Consider the following 8,690-nt stretch of genomic DNA (forward strand, 5'->3'; position numbering starts at 1 on the left):
CTGAGTCTTCAACAGCTCCGCGACAGCCCCAGGTTTGGGCTGGGGTGGGAGCACCCCCACTCAGAGCGGGGAGCGCATTTCCCAACAGGCACCAAAGCAGCTCACGGCTCAGCCCCACGGCCTCCCGAGGCCCTTCCGTGGCGGGTCTCTGGCTCACAGGCTCACCGTGGAGGGGGGGGTAGGGGGCTGGGGAAGAGGCTCGGCGCAGGGACAAATGGATCTGGGGGGTCCTCCAAGACCTCCCAGCGCCCACGCCCTCAGAGGCCGGCCTGGCAGACTTCCTCTCCCAGTGCTGAGAGCAGGCTGGCCTCAGCGCTCAGTGACAGCCACTGGCTCCTGGTGCTTCTGTGGCCCTAGGGACCCCTGAGCTGATAGCCGAGCTGCCATACCCACACGCAACTCCTCTCTCCATGGTTTCCCCCTTTCTGCTGCCTGACTCCTGTCAGCCATTCTTCAAGATGTACCTGAAAGGCAAAGCTTTTGGAAACACAGACTCTGTCATGGTTAACCCTTTGATGGCTTCCGTTTATCGACAAAGCCCAAATGTGGCCAGAGGGTGAAGGCAAACACTACAATATCACCCAGAGATACGAAGGGGGTTTTGTAGCGGAAACTGAACCACTGAAGGTAAGTAGGAAGCGGCACGTTGTGTGTCTGTGTGCACGGGCCAGGCGGCCCCTGCAGCGGACTGTGTGCCTGGGCATGGACCTGCACCCCCTGCTGCTGCCCCCGTGTTAATGCAGCCACGACGACCTTGTATCAGGGAAGAGCAGCCAGGCTCGGGCGCCAGACAGTCTGGGTGTGGCTGCCAGCAGAGCAGGGAGGTGTCTGACAGTGCCAGCTGCCAGCACCTGGAGACCTTTCTGGAAGCTGGAGTCAGGCTGTGGGGGAAGGGGAGGTCTGACCGCGGCAGGGAGAGTCAAGTCCAGGTGCAGACCCTCCTGGTGGGGGAGGAGGAGCCAGCTCAGTGTCTGGTGACCTGAGCTTCTGGCCTACTCGAGGGGGAGTCCTCACTGCGCTCTGGCCAGGCTGGCCTCCTCTCAGGCCACAGATGACACACCATTCTGTGGTCACCCAGTCCCTGCTCACGTACTGCCCTGAAACCTTCCCCTGCCCCTTCTCTGGATTTCAGCTCAAACCGCCTCATCACGGTGTCAAGGAAGCCATCCTGAGCACCCAGTGTTCACAGCCTCCTGTCCATCCCTTGGAGCACTTACCAACCAGTGGTGTCAATTACAGTGATGGTCATCTGATTGGGTCTGTCTCCCTCTCTGGACTGCAAGCAGGTCTGATTGGTTCACTGCTGTGACCTACTGCCCAGCAGAGTGCCTGGCACATTGTTTCAGGAAAATAAAGATCTCCCTGGTCCTCGCTTCTCAAAGTGTGGTCCAAGGGCTGACCGCATCACTCTCACCTGGAGCTTGTTAGAAACACTCAAGACCTATCGAATCAGGTGATCCGTCACACATTCAGAGGGAAAGATGCTGATCTAGACCTTCTAGAGGGCTTAGGGACTGGTCACAAGTGGTGGAAGGCGATCTGAGGGGACACTGAGGCATCCAGAAATCAGCCACAGTAGGACGCACTGCCATACCCGAGGCTGGGAGGACAAGAGGTGGAAGGTGGGATTCCAGGGGTTAGGGCTGTCCAACAGGGAGCGGCAGAGAGAGCTGAAGCCTCGGGAGGGACGTGGTCACCAGCAGAGGCGCTGCGAAGAGTAGAATTTGAGGTGGGAATGCCCACCCCTCACCCCTCTCCCCTCTGGTTTCCTGTCCTTCTCAGGAGCCTCGCAACGGCCAGACCTACCTGGAAGCCAGAGGGAGTGGGGCTTGAGAGAGCAGAGCAGGGAGGGGTCCTGGAGCCCATGTGCGTTATGCCTCCATGCCGCCCCCACCGGCCCCCGTAGCCAGCAGACAGTGTGGGTCCCCTCCTCTCCCACTGCCGGCTGGGAGGTCAGCCGCCCCAGTTCACCTATGGATGTTCTAGCTTTTTTATTTTCTCACCCCACCCCAGGGGCTGCTCGTGTGTGGGCAGTGGTACCAGCTCTCTACCTGGCCCGTCTCCAGGGTTCCCCTGGACCAGCCTGAGCCAACCTCTGCTCAGCCTGACCTGGGACTTTATGAGCAATCACACTCACCCCCCACCATCCCACTTGCCGCGCCAGGGAGCTCTGAAGCAGCTAAGTGTGCACTGCGGTACCTGGAGCCCTCGCCCACAGCTCCGCACTGACTCACGGCCGGCTCTTCACGCTTTGCTGGTGTGGCTGGAGGTGGGAAAAGCTTTTGAAGCCCCTCCCATGGGGGAGCACCAGGGGCATGGAAAGGGGAAGGACTGAGAGCTGCCCTGGGCTGGCATAGAAAGCCTGAGTATCTCAAACGAGAAATGCTGGGGAGGGTATGGAGAAAAGGGAACCCGCCTGCACTGTTAGTGGGAATGTAGTTTGGTGTAGTCATCATGGAAAACAGTATGGAAATTCCTCAAAAGACTAGGAATAGACTTACCATATGACCCAGGAATCCCGCTCCTGGGCATATATCCAGAAGGAATCCTACTTCAGAATGACACCTGCACCCTAATGGTCATAGCAGCACTATTTACAATAGCCAAGATGTGGAAACATCCTAAATGTCCATCAACAGATGACTGGATAAAGAAGATGTGGTATATTTATACAATGGAATACTATCAGCCATAAAAACTGACAACATAATGCCATTTGCAGCAACATAGATGTTCCTGGAGAATGTCATTTTAAATGAAGTAAGCCAGAAAGAGAAAGGAAAATATCATATGAGATCGCTCATATGTGGAATCTAAAAAAAAAAAAAAAAGAACATACATAAAAAACAGAAACAGACTCATAGACATAGAATACAAATTTGTGGTTGCCAAGGGGATGCGGTGGGAAGGGATAGACTGGGAGTTCAAAATTTGTAGATACTGACAAGCATATGTAGAATAGATAAACAAGATTATACTGTATAGCACAGGGAAATATATACAAGATCTTGGTAGCTCGTAGCAAAAAAAAATGTGACAATGAATACATGTATGTTCATGTATAACTGAAAAATTGTGCTCTACACTGGAATTTGATACAATATTGTAAAATGATTATAACTCAATAAAAAAAAAGTTAGAAAATAAATAAATTAAAAAAACAGACTTACCATGTGATCCAGCAATCCCTCTCCTGGGCTTATATCTAGAGGGAACCTTAATTCCAAAAGACACATGCACCCCAATGTTCATAGCAGCACTATTTACAGTAGCAAGACATGGAAACAACCTAAATGTCCAATGACAGATGACTGGATAAAGAAATTGTGGTATATTTATACTGTGGAATACTACTCATCCATAAAAAGGAATAAAATAATCTCATTTGCAGCAACATAGATGACCTGGAGATTGTCATTCTAAGTGAAGGAAGCCAGATAAGAGAAAGAAAAATACCATGTTTTATCACTTATATGTGGATCTAAAAAAAAGACAAATGAATTTGTTTACAAAAGAGAAACAGACTCACAGAAATAGAAACAAACTTATGGTTACAAGGGGGGAAAGAGGGTGGGAAGGGATGAATAGGGAGCTCCAGATTTGCAGATACTAACTACTATATATAAAATAGATAAACAAGTTCATACTGTAGAGCACAGGGAACTATATTCAATACCTTGTAGTAACATATGGTGAAAAAGAATATGAAAACGAATATATGTATGTTCACGTATGACTGAAGCATTGCGCTGTACACCAGAAATTGACACAACATTGTAAACTGACTATACGTCAGTAGAATATATACATACAACAAAAGAAGAAAGCAAGCCTGGGTGTCGGCACAGCTGGGGGGCCAGGGCGGCAGGGTGGATGTTTGATGTTAGATCAGGCAGGAGTTAGAAGCATCTCAGCAGGCGGCCCTCAGCAGGCACAAAACCACACTTGTTGGGGGACTGGCCTCAACCAGCATCATGGACACTGTCCACAGGCCCCTGATGGCGACTTTGCTTATGGGTCTTCTGAGCCCCAGAATTCCTGTCCTTTGTAGAGAAGTCCTGAAAGCCATTGGAAGAAAAGTCCATGGTCCCTGCATTTCTGTAGTTCTGGCCGCAGCACCCATGGTCTGGGGAGGCAGGTCTTCCTGCCCTCCAGCCTGGCCTGGCCTAGCGAGCAGCACTGTAATGGCATTCCCATGCCACTCCCATCCTGTCTGCTCCTGGGAATCAGTTTCCTCATCCCGGGGCTGGCAAGGGCTATCTGGTTACCCAGAGACTCTTGGGAAACTCCCCGGAGATTTGCTAGGAGACTATTAAATGTCTCAATGAACATGTTCCTGTAGGCACCTGGCCAGCAGCTCACCTGGGTCCTCCCTTACCTGGAATCTGCTGGGTTGCAGGCAAACCCTGTCAGAACAGAGCCCTCCCTCCTCCCCATGGCTGAAGGAGGAGCCATAAATGCAGAAACTCAGAAAACCCTTGCTTTCCTGCTGTCTGTGTCATACAGCAGCAGGCATACCTCTGCCCTCTTACCTGCTCTGGGCTTAGAAGTTCCATCCATGCACCCCTTCCTCCCCCGACCAGTGTGCATCTGCCCTTCCAGAGCCAGCCGGTTGGCCCAGTGGCCCTGTTAATGTCTCTGTGGCCAACCTCTCTCTCTGTTGCTCTTTCCTCCCATACTCCCCTTCTGGGGTGCCCCCCCCCCGTTGCCCTCCTGCACAGCCTGTGCTAGCCACAATGCGGGAGGTGGGGCGGGGAGATCTGGGGGCAGAGTCTGCGCAGCACGGGGCACAGTTTCCTGTTCCCACAGGAGCACCGTGGTGGCTCCTGGGCTTGACACCTCTTGGTGTCCACATTCCTGGCCTGGGGTCCTGACCGGGGGCACTCAGAGGTGTCCCCCCTGCCTGGTTCATGTGTGTTGTCTCAGTGAGTCCTCTCTGTGGGTTTCCAACTTCATACCCATCCGAATGCCACCATGCATTCAGCAAACTACAGTGTGCCACACCCCGGGCTGGCCTCAGTCATGAGGCTGCCCCAGGCAAGCCTGCTGTGTAATTAGGAGGGAGACAATACAGTCACCCCTCAGAAAGCACCCCCACCCCCCATCAGCTGGAGGCTTCTGTTGGGGGAGTCAGGACCGGTTAAGAGGTGCAAGGGAGGACTTGGAAACAGAAAGTCAAGGAAAACATGAGTAAGGCCGAAAGAACGAACTTTTTCCCCCCATTTTTCAGTTATATTAGGTAGCACTGTTACAATTTACGGCACATATACAATATATTGCATGCAAATACATACATACAATATACTGCACATATTTTTTGCAGTTTACATATATGTACTGATCATTGTTTCTAAGAGCAGTTTAGAGCTTTAGCCAAAAGAACGAACTTTTAACTAGAGAACTAATTACATATCCAGAGGGGCATGTGGGTGTAAAAAAACCCAAGTGGGTGGTCCAGATTTCGCATCCTTTGGGCATATCCAGCAGCCCATCAAAAGCAAGAACTTGCTACTGGATTTTAAAAAATGAAATTTAGGGTGGAAGAAGATACCCACTTTGCTTTATGACAACCCAGAGCAATTTCTGGCTGCCCAGAGAACACAGGTATGAAGATACACGGGGCAGGATGGAAATCTACACGAAACACAGAGATGTTCTCAGTGAAGAGCAATTCTGGCATATGATGTCTGTGTGAGTCTCTTCCCAGGGACCACCCCACAAGCCCTCGTTTATCTGAGTGTTGCACGAGTGGCATTGGGAGATTTCTGAATCTTGCATTTGATTTGCCTTTGTCTTTTTTTAAAATTGAAGTATAGTTGATTTACAGTGTTTTGTTTCTGGTGCACAGCACAGTGATTCAGTTATACATACATGTGTTCTTGTTCATGTTTTTTTCATTATAGGTTATTACAAGCTATTCTATATAGTAGGACCTTGCTGTTTATCTATTTTATACATAGTGCTTTGTATCTGCTAATCCCAAACTCTTAATTTAACCCTCCCCTCCTTTTGCCGTTGGTAAGCATAAATTTCTTTTCTATGTCTGTGAGTCTGTTTCTGCTTAGTAAGTCCAAGTCCTTTTGTGCCATTTTTTAAGATTCATATGATATTTGTCTTTCTCTAGTTCACTGACTTCATGCATTTGATAATCTCTAGGTCATCCATGTTGCTGCAAATGACATTATTGTATTCTTTTTTGTGGCTGAGTAGTATTCCAGTGTGTGTGTGTGTGTGTGTGTGTGTGTGTGTGTGTGTGTGTGTGTGTCTGTCTGTCTGTCTGTCTGTCTGTCTGTCTGTATCTCACATCTTCTTTATCCATGAATTGGCCTCTCTTTTGATGTGACATGTCAGCTTTGCCAGCAGAATCCCAAAGCTGTAAACACTGTGAATTCCCTCTCCCATCAGCCCAGCTTTGCTCATCTCTGTGGTAAGAATCTAGGAATTGACAAGGAGCATCTTTGAGACTCAGGTTCCTCACCCACAGAGTCAGGAACTAAAACCTGCTTCATTCAGAAGAAAGTACGCAGAGCGTGCTAACCTGCCTCCCCCAGGGTCGGGGTCCCAGGCTCGCAGGGGCTGCCTTGCCTGGGGCTGCAAATTCTGCACAGCACAAATGTCTGTGCCATGCCCAGAGGACACTGGGGCCAGCCAGGCCTGCCCCACCGTGTGGAGCCACGTGAACTCGGGCGACTCTTGCCCTCTGAGCCTCCTTTCTTATCTATCAAATGGAGAGAGCAACGCCAGCCCGGTTGGATGCAATGCTTAAATCTGACAAGGGACTTGGAGCACCGGGCACGGTGTGTGGAACACGGCAGGTTTCAGCAGTGTTGGCCTCTTCTCTGTCACCTGGTTGCTGAGGCTTAGGCAGGTTAGCGAGCCTTCCCTTTTCCCTCTGGGGTCTAAGCGGTTCTTGTCATGGGCCATTTTGTGGCAGAGTGAGCCCTACCCAGACCCTCTGGGAGGGAGCAGACGGGCAGCAGGAGGTAAGGCATGTCTGCGGGCCTCAGCCCTTTTCCCAAAGAGGGGAAGTGAGCTGGCGTGAATGGCTGCTTCCAGCCCAGCATGGCTGGCCCCACAGCGTCCAGAGACCCCAGCGTCCCCGCCTTCGGGGGCTGCAGGGCTGAGTTATTTGCAGGGCCGTGGGCTGGTAGGGAGAGTGCTCGTCCTCTCCTCTTGGAAGACCAGCTCATTCTAGAAGCTGCTAGCAGTTTCCGGCAGCCAAAGTTAGGGGCTGGTGATGGCTGACACCCCCCGCATTAGGGTTCTCAAACTCGCCAGAAAACTTCAGGGAGCCCCAGTCCCCTCTCCTGTCCCGTCTTCCCTGTTTGGGGGCCAGTTCAGGCTCTGGGCCGAGCTCCCTGTCGGCACACAGGTGTCCCTCTGCCCACCCTCTGGAGCCTCTCTCCTCTCTCTTCCCGCCCACTGCTCTGTCCTCTGCCTCCACGCCAAGGCCCCAAGGTTCACTGGAGTCCCTGGGGAGTTTAACAAACTATGACACCTGCAGGCCACCCCCAGAGACTCTGGTTCAGTTAGCCTGTGGTGCGGCCTAGGCACCGGAACTTCTAAAAAACGCCATCCGGTCGAGGACGTGAGAGGGGACTCTGCTGGGGTGGCTCCTGGGAGATGGATCCCACCCCACCTGAGCCGTCACCCCGCAGTCCCTCAGTGCCCTACTAATCACCGATTCTCAGCCCCGCCTCTTGGAAGCAGCCACTTCCCTCCACGTCTGCCAGCACCCTCTGGTCTCCCAGTTCCCACCTGAAAGCTGCTCTGCCTTGCTCTGTCCAGCCAGCCCCGCTCCTCCAACCTACAGCAGCCAGAGCAAGTCTGCCCCCAGTCCTGTAGGGCTTCTGTGGCTCTGAGCGCACGGCCAGCTGTCTGTGCCCCCTCTCCCCGTGCCCCCACCCAGCAGCAGAGAGTAGAGCTCCTGCCTCTGGTCCCTCCCCCGTGATCGATCATCCGAGGCCTGCCCCATGCAGGGGTGGAGGGGCACTGCCGCCGTGGCTGGAGGGCAGAGCCAGAACGTCAGGTGGAAACCTAAGTTTTGCGACTGACTGGCTGCCTCAGGCCGGAAGCAGTCTTTGGAGAAACACCGGGAGCAAACCTTCCACCTGGTTTCTCTTCATCCAAAGGCACCCCGCTCAGCGCTGGCACCAGGAGGTCGGGCAGGGTGTCATGATGCTGGCTCTGTAGTTCACAACCACGGAGGCACCTGCCTAGTGGACACCAGCCCGCTGAAGGGTGTGAGGACTCCGTGCGATGCGGTTCCCGGGGCCCCCATCACTCGTGGACACGTTTTGCATTCCAACACATTATTTATTGACAATCCACATACATGGGAAGCTCTCCTCCCATGCCCCCCACCCCCTTCCCCCCAACTCACCCCCCCCTACACGAGGGGAGAGTTAAAACACCTCGTGGAGCAAACCCTCCAAGGCCCTTTTGATCTCATTGACCTCAGCCTCCTGCTTGCACCACCACTCCTGCTGCTGCAAGGCCTCCACTTCCCACTCCAGCTCATAATTCCTCTCCAGCAGCCTCTGGAGCTCAGCCAAGGACTCCTCCATCCTCAGGGCCAGGGGCTCTGATGGAATGTGCCCACGCCCCTCCCTCCCTGCCACGACCCGGGACTCCTGTTCTGCTGGCACCTTTCTCCTCCCCAAGATGACTCTGAGTACAAAGATGACCCC

Source organism: Vicugna pacos, chromosome 11 (assembly GCF_048564905.1).
Source record: "Vicugna pacos chromosome 11, VicPac4, whole genome shotgun sequence".
NCBI lineage: Eukaryota > Metazoa > Chordata > Mammalia > Artiodactyla > Camelidae > Vicugna > Vicugna pacos.